Here is a 14,186-nt window from a genome sequence, read left to right on the forward strand (position 1 = left end):
GAGACATGGGGACCTCATACCACCAAGAAAGCAGTGCCAGGAGCAGAGTGAATCCTTTGGACCTGAGGCTCCTACACTGAGATGCTCCCAGACCAAAGAAAGACTGACGACAAGGACCTTCCTCCAGAGCCAACAGAGAGAGAAAGCCTTCTGCTGGAGCTGGCGCCCTGAATTTGGACTTCTAGCCTACTGGACTGTGAGAGAGTAAACTTCTCTTTGTTAAAGCCATCTACTTGTGGTATTTCTGTTATAGCAGCACTAGATGACCAAGGCAGCCCTTTAGACCAGAGGTTGGCAAATCACAGCCCAAGGGCTGAATCCAGCCTGCCTTCTGCTTTTGTACCGCCCTCAAGGTAAGAATGGCTTTCACAGATGAACATCTGCAGTGGAGTTGACGATAGGTAATGCTAACTTCGAACCCCAGTTCGGCGAGATGTCAATCCCCCAAAAAGGAATTCCATTCTTCTCATTAGTAGACCTGCATTATAATGATTTATACTCAATTATTATTTGAATTTCGTCAATAAAAAATTTATGGAAATTTGTTTTCTCTCTTGTTATGTTGAAAAAAATAAAAAAAACATTGCTGTCAAGACAATTCTAACTCATAGCTCCCTATAGGACACAGCAGAACTGCCCCATAGGGTTTACAGCCTTTTACAGAAGCAGACTGCCACATCTTTCTCCTATGGAGCAGCTGGTGGGTTCAAACCACCAACCTATTGGTGCTACCAGGGCTCCTCTTGTTATATAAACCAAACCCATTGCCATTGAGTCAATTTCGACTCATAGCAACCCCTCAGGACAGAGTAGAACCGCCCCATGGTGTTTCCAAGGAGTGGTGGTGGTCTCGAACTGCCAACCTTTTGGTGAGCAGCCTGAGGTCTTAACCACTGTGCCACCAAGGCGCCTCCTGTTAGGTAAGTACCTACTTAATTCTCCATTCTGCCTCGGGGCCCACAAAGCCGGAATATCACTCTCTCCACACAAACAGGGAGTCTGCCTTGTTCACTGCTGTGACCTCTGCACCTAGCACAGGGTCTGGTGTACAGTAGGTGCTCCATAAATACTAGCTGAATGAATGAACACTCAAAGTCATATATTTAAAAAAAAAAAATTTTAAGTGAATCAAAATCAGGTGCCTCTAATATGCTGCCTTTTGTGCAAAAGGAAATAAGACAATACCACAACATCTGCCATGGAGCTGCAGGCTGCTCTGAGAGGACACCCGAGAAGCAGGTTGTCTCTGAGGAGGGGAGTGAGACAGAGGTGGGACAGAGGCTGCTTTCCCCCCAGACCTTTTATGTGGGCTATGAATGATTTATTTCAGACCCAAGTGTCACCATTTCAAACAAAATAGTCTTTTCATAAAAAAAAAACCCAACCATATGTTGGGCAGATGCTGACTGCCTTTGAGACTCAGTTTCTTCATCTGTCCAATGGGGTAATAAGCAGGGTAACCAATCAGGTGGAAAGTGGAGGTGTGCAGGCTACATGGGACCCTGAAGCTGGGCCTGTCCACACTGCCTGATCCCAGCACCCACACACCTGTCAGGTTCCTGGCAGCCACACCTTGAGCCTGGGGGGTTCACTCCTTTGGCTCTAAAGGCTCAGAATACACCTTCCTCGGCTAATCTCCCTGCATTTGCATTGCATTTGCAAGGTGAGTTGGCTGCTGGGGGCTCCAACACAGACATACACTATCTAGAACACTATCTTGAACGCTATCTCGGCCTTGGCAGCCACGCCCTGGGACTGGACTGACAGGGCCCTGTTATCTCCACCTTCCTGGCAGAAGGCTGAAGTTACCTCTTGGAACAGCCCCCAGGAGTTTCCTCTCTCCCCCACCCGATCTGCACCCAGCTCCCACACTCCTGCCCAGAACCACTGAGTGTGGGCCATACTCTCCAGAAGGGGAAAGTGAGAGCAAATGGTATTTTCTTAGCTCAAGGTTAGCTCCTAGTTTCAGATTCATCATAAAACCCAGACCCCTGTTCATGGCCAGCAAGGCCCTAGACACCTGGCACTTGTCTCCTTCCAGTCCCCTTACCCATGTGCTCCAGCCCCTCACACAGGTTCATTCCCATTACAGGGCCTTTGCCCTGGTTGTTCCCTCTGCCTAGAAGGCCATTCCCCAGATCTTTCTTCCTTGGGCTGGCCTCAGCTCAAATACCGCCTCAGAGATGCAACGCCATCTTTCTTCCCATCTCTATCACACCGGTCCATTTTATCCTCACAGTAAGCCGTGAACAGTGGGCAAGCTTCCTGTTGTTAGGGGCCATTGAGTCAGTTCCATCTCATAGCGAGCTTATGCACAACAGAATAAAACACTGCCTGGTTCTGTGCCATCCTCACAATAGTTGCTACATTTGAGCCCATTGTTGCAGCCACTGTGTCAATCCATCTTGTTGAGGGTCTTCCTCTTTTTCTCTGACCCTCTACTTTTTCAACCATGATGTTCTTCTCCAGGGACTGGTCCCTCCTGATAACGTCCGAAGTACATGAGAAGAAGTCCCACCATCCTCATTTCTAAGGAGCATTCTGGCTGTACTTCTTCTAAGACAGATTTGTTCTTCTGGCAGTAATAGTATATTCAATATTCTTTGCCAACACCATAATTCAAAGGCATCAATTCTTCTCCGGTCTTCCTTATTCATTGTCCAGCTTTTGCATGCATATAACATGACTGAAAATACCATGGCTTGGGTCAGGTGCACCTTAGTCCTCAAGGTGACATCTTTGCTTTTTTTTTAAAAACACTTTAAATAGGTCTTCTGCAGCATATTTGTCCAATGCAATACATCATTTGATTTCTCGACTGCTGCTTCCATGGGCATTGGCTGGATCCAAGTAAAATGAAATCCTTGAACAACTTCAGTATTTTCTGTTTATAATGATGTTGCTTACTGGTCCAGTTGTGAGGATTTTTGTTTTCTTCATGTTAAGGTGTAATCCATACTGAAGGCTGTAGTCTTTGATCTTCATCAATAAGTGATTCAAGTCCTCCTCACTTTCAGCAAGTAAGGGTGTGTCATCTACATATCACAGATTGTTAATGGAATGCAGAAATTATCTAACAATATCATTAGTATCACATGCGAGTAAAATTACGCTGAAGATAATTAAAAAATGGTTGCAGCAGTATATCTTCCTCCAATCCTGATGTTGCATTCTTCTTCATATAGTCCCCAAACCCAAACCCAGTACCATCAAGTCGATTCCGACTCCTAGCGACCCTATAGGACAGAGTAGAATTGCCCCATAGAGTTTCCAAGGAGGGCCTGGTGGATTTGAACTGCCGACCGTTTGGTTCACAGCCGTAGCACTTAACTACTATTCCGCCAGGGTTTCCTCATATAGTCCAGCTTCTCTAATTATTCACTCAGCATAGAGACTGAATAAGTATGGTGACAGGATACAACCATGACACACACCTTTCCTGACTTCAAACCACGCAGTAGCCCCTTGTTCTGTTTGAACAACTGCCTCTTGGTCTATGTACAAGTTCCGAATGAGCACAATCAAGTGTTCTGGGATTCCCATTGTTCACAATGTTATCCATAATTTGTTATGATCCACATAGCCGAATGCCTTTGCATAGACAATGAAACACAGGTAAACAAACATATTTCTGGTATTCTCTGTTATCAGCCAAGATCCATCTGACTTCTGCAATGATAACCCTCATTCCAAGTCCTATTCTTATTCAGGCCTGGATTTCCGGCAGTTCCGTTGATGTACTGCTGTAACTGTTTTTGAATTATCTTTAGCATAATTTTATTTGCATGTAACATTAATGATATTGTTCAATAATTTCTGCATTCCACTGAATCATCTTTCTTTGGAATGGGCATAAATATGGATCTCTTCCAGTTGCTTAGCCAGGTTGCTGTCTTCCAAACTTCTTGACGTAGAAGAGTAAGTGCTTCTGGCGTTGCATCCATTTGTTGGAATGGATGAAGAAAGCAAAATCTCATTAAAAGAAAGAAAAGACCAAAATGGATGTCAGAAGGGACTCTGAAACTTGCTCCTGAATGAAGAGCAGTTAAAGCAAATGGAAGAGATGATGAAGTAAAAGAGCTGAACAGAAGCTCGAGAAGACAAAGTAAAGTATTGTAATGACATGTGCAAAGACCTAGAGTTAGAAAACCAAGAGAGAAGAACACACTCGGCATTTCTGAAGCTGAAAGAAGTGAAGAAAAATTCAAGCCTCAGGTTGCAATATTGAAGGATTCTGTGTTTTTGGTTATGGGCAAAATACTGAACAATGCAGGAAGCATCAAAAGAAGATGGAAGGAATACACAGAGTCACTGCACCAAAAGGAATTGGTTGACATTCAAACATTTCAGGAGGTAGTATATGATCAAGAACTGATGGAACTGAAGCACGAAGTCCAAGCTGAACTGAAGGCACTGGTGAAAAACAAGCCTTCAGGAATTGACAGAATACCCGTTGAGATGTTTAAACAAACTATCTTTATCAGCCTCATTTTACAGATGAGGAAACTGAGACTCAGAGAGGTGCTGTACTAGCAGGCCCAGGCTCTCAGTGAGCAAGCGGTGAAGTGTACCTGAGCGAATGGGCTTGGATATTGTGATAAACCAGCAGGGCACAACAAGGTCCCTGCACTAGTGGAGCTAAGAGTTGAGGGAGGAAAAAAGACAGTAGGTTTAACTCCCCATCGGGCTGCAGGCCCTGTGGGAGCCGTGAGGACGTGCTTCCCAGCTTAGGGTGAGTCAGAGGATGAGACCCAGGCTGAGGTCACAAGGATGGGCAGCAGGTGGGAGGAGAAGGCATAAGGGTGTTCCAGGTGGTGGTGATAAGTGACTCTCAGGCTAAAGGCCAGACAGGAATCCGTGTTCCAGGAAGTGAAAGTAGTTTCAGGAGGCAGAAGCTCCCAGCCCTAGAGAGCTCTAGGCCCTCTAGAGTTTTTAAGACTGTCAGGATTTTTTTTTACTCAAAAATGTTCAAATTGGGGTTAGGAGATTTTGTTCTATTTTATTTTAAATATTTGTATTTAACACAAATGGTGCAAACGATTAACATGCTGGGCTGCTAATCAAATGGTTGCCAGTTCGAGTCCACCCAGAGGTACCTCTGAAGAAAGGCCTGGGGATCTACCGCAGAAAAATCAGCCACTGAAAACCCTGTGGAGCACAGTTCTACTCTGACACACGTGGGGTCTCCACGAGTCAGAATCGACTCTATGGCAACTGTTTTTTTTTTTTTTTCTTTTTATTTATTTTATTTTTTAATTTTTTTTTTTTCTTTTCTTTTTTTTAACACATACATGTACACAAAGGACTGCAGAGCACAAAGCCTGGGGTCAAGCCTGGCCCAACCACTTCGGGCTCTGTGACCCTGGATAACTCTCTTCTCCTCTTTGGGCCTCACTTCCTCATCTGTAGCCACCACCCAGGTCAGGAGCTAGAACCTCAACGGCAGAAACCTGCAGGCACCCTAGCTAAAGGTAACCCCTACCCTGACTTACTTCACAGTTAACTCTATCACTTATCTTGGAGATAGTGTTGCCAGATAAAATACAGGATCTGCAATTAAATTTGATTTTCAGACAAACAACAAATGATTTCTTAGCCTAAGACTGTATGGCCCATACTTAGACTTTAGATGAAATTCAAATGTAACTAGGTGTCCTGCATTTTTATTTGCTTCCTCTGGCAGCCCCACTTGGAGATTGGCTCCTATCAGCTCTTGATGGGCAATTATATTGTTTTCCATCTTTTGTTTTCCAGGGACAATAGTCCATGAAACTCCTTGCAGGGACAAGTGACCTCATCGACAATTGTTTCTGTAGGGTGCATTCCTAAAAGTTGCTTAGGACCTCAGGAAGCTTCCCCACCTGGAGTCTTGGGGCTGACTCTTCAGGATTCCACAGCTCAAACAAGTTCTTTGTCTTCCTGGCCAGCAGCTCGCCCATTCTCTTTCCCAATCTCTCCACCTTGTTCTCTTTATCTTTGTCTCTCCCCATCTCTCTCTCTTTCCCACTCTCTCTGTATGCCTCTTTCCATCTCTGACTCTCAGTCTCTCTCCCTCTCTCACTGTCTCTCTCCCTGTCTCTGCCTCTCTCAACCTCTTTCCTTTTGACTCAGAAACTCTGCATATAAACTAATCAGACAAGTGGGCAAAGATGCTCACTCCAGCACTGTCTATAACAAAGTGGAAACAACCTAAATACTCATCCATAAGGAAAGCAAGGGCCATCCCCATCAGGAAGTGCCATGCAGCCATTAAAAATAACACCACGCTAGCAAGGGAAAGGAGCCCTGGTGGCGCAGTGGTTAAGAGCTTTGCTGCTAACCAAAAGATTGGCAGTTCGAATCCACCAGACACTCTTTGAAAACCCCATGGGGCAGTTCTACTCTGTCCTATAGGGTCGCTATGAGTCAGAGTCGACTTGATGGCAATGAGTTTGGTTTGGTTTGGGTTTAGCATAGGATGAAGGAGCCCTGGTGACACAGTGATTAATGCACTCAACTGCTAATCAAGAAGTTGACAGTTCGAACCCACCAGTGGCTCTTCAGGAAAAAGATGTGGCAGTCTGCTTCTGTAAAGGTTACAGGCTTGGAAACTCTGTGGGGCAGTTCTACTGTGTTCTATAAGGACACTGTCGAGTGGGTGGCAACAGCAATGGGAGCATGGAAAGATGCTGCTGGAAATATCATGGAGTGAAACACACAGTAACACAGTAAGTAAAGGGATCACCCGCAAAACACTGGCGTCAGAATACCCCAAAACCAAACCAAACCCATTGCCCTGAGTCAATTCCAACTCATAGTGACCCTATACGACAGAGTAGAACTGCCCCGTAGGGTTTCCAAGGAGCAGCTGGTTGGGAGCCGAGCTCTTAACCACTGCACTGCCAAGGCTTCTTTTCAGAATGCCACGACTGAGGAAATGGTCACCCTGGCTCTCTGGGGTGGGGAGGAGGGAGGAGAATGAAGAGTTTTTCACTTCCTGTATATTTTTCTACCCTACCTGTCTTCTAGGATTCCTGGTGGCACAATGGTTAAGCACTCAGCTGACAACCAAAAGGTTGGCGGTTCGAACCCACCCAGCAGCTCCGTGGGAGAAAGACCTGGCGATCTGTTCCTGTAAAGATTACAGCCTAGAAAGCCCTATGGGGCAGTTCTACTCTGTTGCTATGAGTCGGAATCAACTCGATGGCACCTGTTATGGATTGAATTGTGTCCCCCCAAAACGTGTGTCAACTTGGCTAGGCCATGATTCCCAGTATTGCGTGGGAATCATTTTGTCATCTGACATGATTATACTAGGCTTTGTAAATCCCAACCTCTATGATGTTAATGAGGCAGGACTAGAGGCAGTTATGTTAACGAGGCAGGACACAATCTACACGATTAGGTTATATCTTGGGTCAATCTCTTTTGAGATATAAAATGAGCAGAGAGGAGGCGGACCTCATACCACTAGGAATGAAGAACCAGAAGTAGAGCTCCTCATTGGGTCCCTGCACTAAGAAGCTCCTAGACCAGGGGAAGATTGACGACATAGACCTCCCCGCAGAGCCGACAGAGAGAAAACCTTCCCCTGGAGCTGGTGCCCTGAATTTGGACTTCCAGCCTCCAAAACTGTGAGAAAATAAATTTGTTTGTTAAAGCCACCCACTTGTGTTATTTCTGTTCTAGCAGGGCTAGATAACTAAGACAGCACCCAATGACAACCTGTCACCTGTTAATTTTTTTTAAATAAGAAACATTAGTTTTTTTTTAAGTTATGCATATTTGCTTTATCATATTCTATCGATCGATCTCTGGCACACGTACATATATATTTATACACACAGACACTATTTTTTTCCTGAACCATTTGGGAGTAAGTTGGAGACATCATGTCCCCTTACCCCGAAGCTTCTTCACTGTGTATCTCCTAAGAACAAGGACATTCTCTTGTTCTTGGTATAATTATCAAAATCAGGAAATCTAATACTGACAAAATACTATTATCTAATCCACAGTCCATGCCCAAATGGTGACAACTTGCCCAGTGACATCCATTATGGCACCCCCTCCCCTGCCTGCCCCATCGAGGGTCCAGCCCAGGATTACACAGTTGTATCGTTTCTTTAGTCTGTTTCACCTGGAACAATTCCTCAACCTTTCATTGTCTTCTTACGATCTTGACATTTTGGAAGAGTTTGGGCTGTTTTGTAGAACGTTCTTCAATTTGGGTTTGCCTGACATTTTCTTCTGATTAGATTCAGGTCGAAGCTTTTTGGCCAGGAACCACAGAATTGGTGTGTCCTTGGAGCCCCATTAGGAGTCAGGTACCTCTTTGTCCCTTATTGGTGGTACCACCTCTGACTGCACATGCATGGCAGAGCTGGACAACGAATAAGGAAGACTGGAGTAGAATTGATGTCTTAGAATTATGGCGTTGGTGAATACTGAATATACCATGGACTGCCAGAATGAACAAATCTGTCTTGGAGAAGTACAGCCAGAACACTCCTTAGAAACAAGGATGGCGAGACTTCATCTCACACACTTCGGACATGTTATCAGGAGGGACCAGTCCCTGGAAAAGGACATCATGCTTGGTAAAGTGGAGGGTCAGCAAAAAAGAGGAAGACCCTGGACAAGATGGACTGACCCAGTAGCTGCAACAATGAGCTCAAACACAGCAACGACTGTGAGGATGGCGCAGGACCGGGCAGTGTTTTGTTCTGTTGTACACAGGGTTGCTATGAACTGGAACTGACTTGAAGGCACCTAACAACAACAAACCACTGACCACCTGGTTCAGATGGTGTCTGCTAGGCTTCTCTACTGCCAAGGTACTAATTTTCCTTTGTAAGTAATTTGTGGGGAGACAATTTGAGACTATGTAAATAGCCTAGATGATTTTTATAATCAGAAGAAGTATCGCTATTTCCCACTTTCAGTCTTGCCACCTGTAAGCATTGAGCTTGTGCACCTGATTCTGACCAGCAAGGAATCCCTGCTCCCCATCAGCTACAATATGTTTGTTGCACCACTAGATCGGCTTATGCTATATAGAGATTTCCTAAACTAGCCTAAGGAGGCATTTTATCTGAGGCTCTTTTAAAAAGATACACATTCCCAGGCCCCATCTAGACCTATGAATCAGTATCTCCAAGGGGATCTATTTTTTTAGCAGGTGCCCCCCAGGTAACTCGCATCTTTGAGCCAAGTTTGGGAAACACTTCACTTGATAGTAGTGTTTAGTCATGGGCCTGCTTGGGTGGGGCCGGGCACTGGGTGGTCTCAGGAATGGATGAGCCCAACAGTGGTCACGTTGTTGTTTGTTGTTCTGACTCATAGTGACCGCATGTGACAGCGTAGAACTGTCCCATAGGGTTTTCTCGGCTGTAATCTTTATGGAAAAGCAGATTGCCAGGTCTTTCTCCTATGAAGCTGCTGGGTGGGTTTGAACCACCAGCTCTTCAGTTCGCAGCTAAGCGCTTAACTATTGCACTACCACGGCTTAAGCTCATATTTATTAAGCACTTATTTTGTGCCAGGCCCTGTTCTAATGCTTTACGTGAACAATTTCATTAGATTCCTACAATTCTATGAGGAAGACACTTTTATTAACCCCATTTTACAGATGAAGAAACTGAGGCACAAAAAGATTAGAATAGCTTGTCCAAGGTCGTGTGGTGAGTGTGGATGCTGGGAATCCTAATCATATCTCTAACCTAATTAGGAACCAAGCCCATTCACTTCCTGGCCTAAGCAAATTACTCTCCCTCTCTGGCCTCCACTCCCTTTTGTGTGCAATGGGAATGCTATTAGTAGCCCTCGTTCGGGGCTGGTTAAGAGGATTCAGTGACACTGACCCTCCTGGAGTAAGTTCCAGTGCCTGGTTTTGATCATCTTTCAGGCGCTAAAGGGGGAGGATTCAGTCAAAATTATTGGCGGACTGAAAATGATTATCATTGTTGTAGTTACTCCTATACTCAGGGTGCCCAGCTGAGCCCCGATATGGGAAGACACTGTGATAACAAGAGACGAATAAAGGCGACAGTTTCCAGGGACCACATCCAGGACAGGACTGGTCCCCACCTGGCTGCAGCCACCTTGGCCTGCCCACCTGAGTCTCACCCCCTCTGCCTTCCAAGTTCCAGCTTCCTGTGCTTCTTGTTTGAGGCCAGACCCCCCCACAGTGATGGACAGCAGAACTAGCCCAAACCTGGGGGAGCACTGCCTCCTTCAGGCTGTCCTTATCACTGCACCAGACCCTAATTCCAGGACAGGTCGCAATGGAAACGAAGGAACCCTTGGAAACGGGCCCCTCTGAGTTCTATTTTCAATTCCAGAAATATTAATCGAGTCTATTCAGGGCCAAGTACAGGGATACAGTGATGCCTAAGACTGACACAATCCTTGCCCTCAAGAGTTTAACTTCTAGTGGGAGAGACACCATTAAAACAATTGCAGAAATAATGATTTAATGAGAAGTTGCCCGACACATAGTAGATGCTCGGAACATTTATTCAGCTGATACACATCTAGTAGGGTTGTCAGACTCAGCAAATAAAAATACAGGCTGTCCGATTAAATCCGAATTTCAGATAAACAACCGATGTTTTTTCTTACCAAAATACATCCCATGCAATCTTCGGAACACGCTTATACTGAAAAATTATTCAAGGCTTACCTGAAACTCACGTTTAACCATATATGAACATTTAACTGAAACTCACATTAACTACCTAGAGGGAGTCTTGTATTTTATCTGACAACCTTAATATTGAGCAATGGGGTTACAGAAGTAATTAAGACAGATGAGGACCCTGACCTCAGGGACTGACAGTCTAGTATATTAAACTCACTGCCATCTGGAACCAATGAAGGGTTTTAAAGTGTACGATCAGCCTTGGATTTCTGGAAGATCCTTCTGGTTGCTTTGTGGAGGATGGACTGGAGGTATGCTAGAGAGCAATGGTGGGAAGCCAGGTGGAAAGTTAAAGATAGTGCTCAGGATGATTGTTGAGCAACTAGAAGGATGGTGGTACCACGTGCAGAGAAGAGAACCATAATATTAAGAGTGGGTTGGTTAGGATGAGTTCATTTTGAGCCATGTAAAGCTTGAGGTGCCTCTAAGTCATCAGAGGAGATGTCTATGAGGAAGTGGTCTATGCAGGCCTGATGCTCCAGAAAGCTGTCTGGGCTAGAGTCACTCATCTACCCATAAACACAATGGGTAGTAGTCAAAACCAAGAGAAGAGTTGTTGGTGTGTGGGTGAGTCTGCTCAGGGAGAAGACTTAGGGTGAGTATGAGCCCTGGTGGCGCAGTGGTTAAGTGTTCAGCTGCTAACCAAAAGGTGAGCAGTTTGAATCCACCAGCTGCTCCTTAGAAACCTTATGGGGCAGTTCCACTCTGTCCTATAGGGTCGCTATGTGTCAGAATGGTCTCCAGGGCAGTGGGTTTTTTTTTTTTGAAAGGCCTAGGGCAGAGCCTTGAGGAATTCCAACAGCTAAGAAAAGGGAACCAGGAGGAAGAGGCTGACAAGGAAACAGAAAAGGAATATCGTAGAAAAGTATAAAGAGAAACCACAGTGTGTGACAACAGAAAAGCCAACAAAAGCAACTGTGTCTAAAAGGAGGGAGGGGTCAAGAGCAATAAATACTTTGGAGACTGAGATTGATAAGGACTATTGTAACTAGTGCAGTAACATATCTTTGGTGACAACATGAGCTTTAGTGCGGGGGGGGGGGGGCGGGGTGGTTTGAAAAACACAGGTTTGAGTAGTTTGAGGAGTAAACCTGGGAAATAAGAGGAACGGACAATGAGTGAGGACAATCAGTCCAAGATGTCTGGCTGTGAACGTGGTAGTGGTAGAGAAATATGGGCCATTGGTTAGTGGGTGAGAGAAATTAAGCATGTCAAATGCTACTGGGAAAAGTAGAGATGGAAAAAGCACAGGTGGGGCAAGGAGGAAAGGCCTAGATGCTACTGGAAGCCTTTGGACTTCTGGCTTCTAGTTTCTTGATGAAGTTGTTGTGTGCTGTTGAATTGATTCTGACTCATAGTGACCCTGCATGACAGAGTAGAACTGCCCCCGAAGGGTTTCCTAGGCTGCAATCTTTAGGGGCACAGATTGCCAGGTCTTTTCTCCTGGGGAGCCTCTGGGTGGGTTTGAACTGCCAACCTTTCAGGTGGCAACCAAATGCTTAACTACTGTGCCATCAGGGCTCCTTTCTTTTTTATGACATAGGAGGTAATTTATTATTTATTAAATAGCTACTGGTCTCTCACCATTGGACTCGTATGTGTTTGTAATTATCTATTTAATGCTTGAATCCCTAATGCCTAGCACAGGGCTGACATGTGATACCCAACCCATTGCCATCGAGCCGATTCCGACTCTTAGCAACCCTATATAGGACAGGGTAGAACTGCCCCATGGGGTTTCCAAGGAGCGGCTGGTGGATTTGAGCTGCTGACATTTTGGTTAGCAGCAATAGCTCTTGACCGCTATGCAGCCAGGGTTTCCAGCACATAACAGGTGCTTAGTAAATACCACATATGCCCAATTATAAGAAAACTGCTAATTTTTCCACTGAGGAATTAACATTTTTCAGTCAAATTGAATGCAAGAGCTTTTATCATTGCAGATGAAATACTCAAACACCTACCTATATTTTTAAAACAAATGTAGAAATGTTGCTTCTGTGTACTCATACATTTCAGGAAAGTTTCATCCACTTGGATCTTTGACTTCAGAGTAGCTGACGTCATGTTCTAGGGCACATCCTTTTCAATCTCTTTCAGCTGCCTGAGAGCTGGCACTTTCTGTTATCTCTGTACAATGCTTGAGCTCTTATCCCAAACCGAAGTTATCCATTCATAACACACCACTGATTCTCCCCTCAGCTGTTCCTCTTGGAGTCCTTCCCCCACCTCAGAAAGACACCACCATTCACCTAGTTGTTCAGGCCCCAAACCTGGGAGTCATTCTTAACTCCTCTGTGTCTCACACCTCACCTTCGAGAAGTACCTGATCAAACTGGACCATTTCAACACTCCTATCACTACCACATGGTTCCAAGCCACCATCACCTTCACCTGGATTATTCAGTAGCCACCTCCCTGGTCTCTTTCCCTGTGGCACCCCATTCTCCACATGCTGCCAGAATTCACATCACCCAGGACCCTCCAATGCTCCCATTTCATCAGACAAGTCCTTACAGTGACCTAGCTGACCCTGTATGACCAGCCTTCCACACAGGCCCCTCTAGTTCTGTCCACCCTGGCTGCCTCCGCATGGGTAACACACGTGGTCCCTCCTTACAGCCTTTGAACCTGGTTCCCTCTGCTAGAATGTTCATCCCATACATTCACTAGGCTTCTCATTTGATTCAGGTCTTAGTTTTTAAATGTCATTTTCCTGATCTATTTTGGTATGACAAGGGATTTCAAGAACAGCCACAGTGTGTTACACATTGAAGAAAACAGAGGCACAGATTGCAACTTTCTGACTTGTAACCAGAGCCCAGGGCTCAAATGATACGTAGGCCAAGGTGGCCTTATGAATGTGGGGGACTAAGAAGATTGCCAGGTTTCTGCTATCATCCACTGCAGAAGGGAATGATATGGAAGATGGAGGGCACAGGTGGAGGAGCCTGGAGAGGCTGAGCTCACTTTGGGTCATAAGGTTCCTATGGGATCAGGATGCCCATGGAGAAGCCCAGAAGAAAAGCCCAGTAGCTGAGTTCACACAGAGAACACACAAGGCACAGGCACCTTGTACTCTGCTCCTGGAATCCTAACGTTCTTGTGAGGAAGGAATTATTGTCCCCATTTCACAGTAGGGAGACAGGGTCAGAAAGGGGATGTCTCTGCAGGTCTCCCACAGCTAGTGGCAGAACGCAGAGTTAACTGCATCCAGGACCTGAAATCTGAATTTATGGAACCCTGACTACGATGTCCCCGGAACGTACCTAAAGCGGCGCATCCACACCCTGTTTTATGGAGACTCTTCACCTCTCGCCTCATTGAAGCTTCCCAACTTTGAGAAGTGAGGATTGTGTTCGCTTTCCAGAGAGGATGCGGCCCAGCGAGGCCCAGCTGGTGGAATGTGATGAGAAGCCAGATTGGCCTCACTCGGTGACAGACAAGAACTTTCCCCTCAGAAAGAGCAATCTTCTGGACGCTCCCCAGGCCCAGATGCCAGCAA

The sequence above is a fragment of the Elephas maximus genome, chromosome 25 (genome assembly GCF_024166365.1).
Source record: "Elephas maximus indicus isolate mEleMax1 chromosome 25, mEleMax1 primary haplotype, whole genome shotgun sequence".
In the NCBI taxonomy this organism is placed as follows: domain Eukaryota; kingdom Metazoa; phylum Chordata; class Mammalia; order Proboscidea; family Elephantidae; genus Elephas; species Elephas maximus.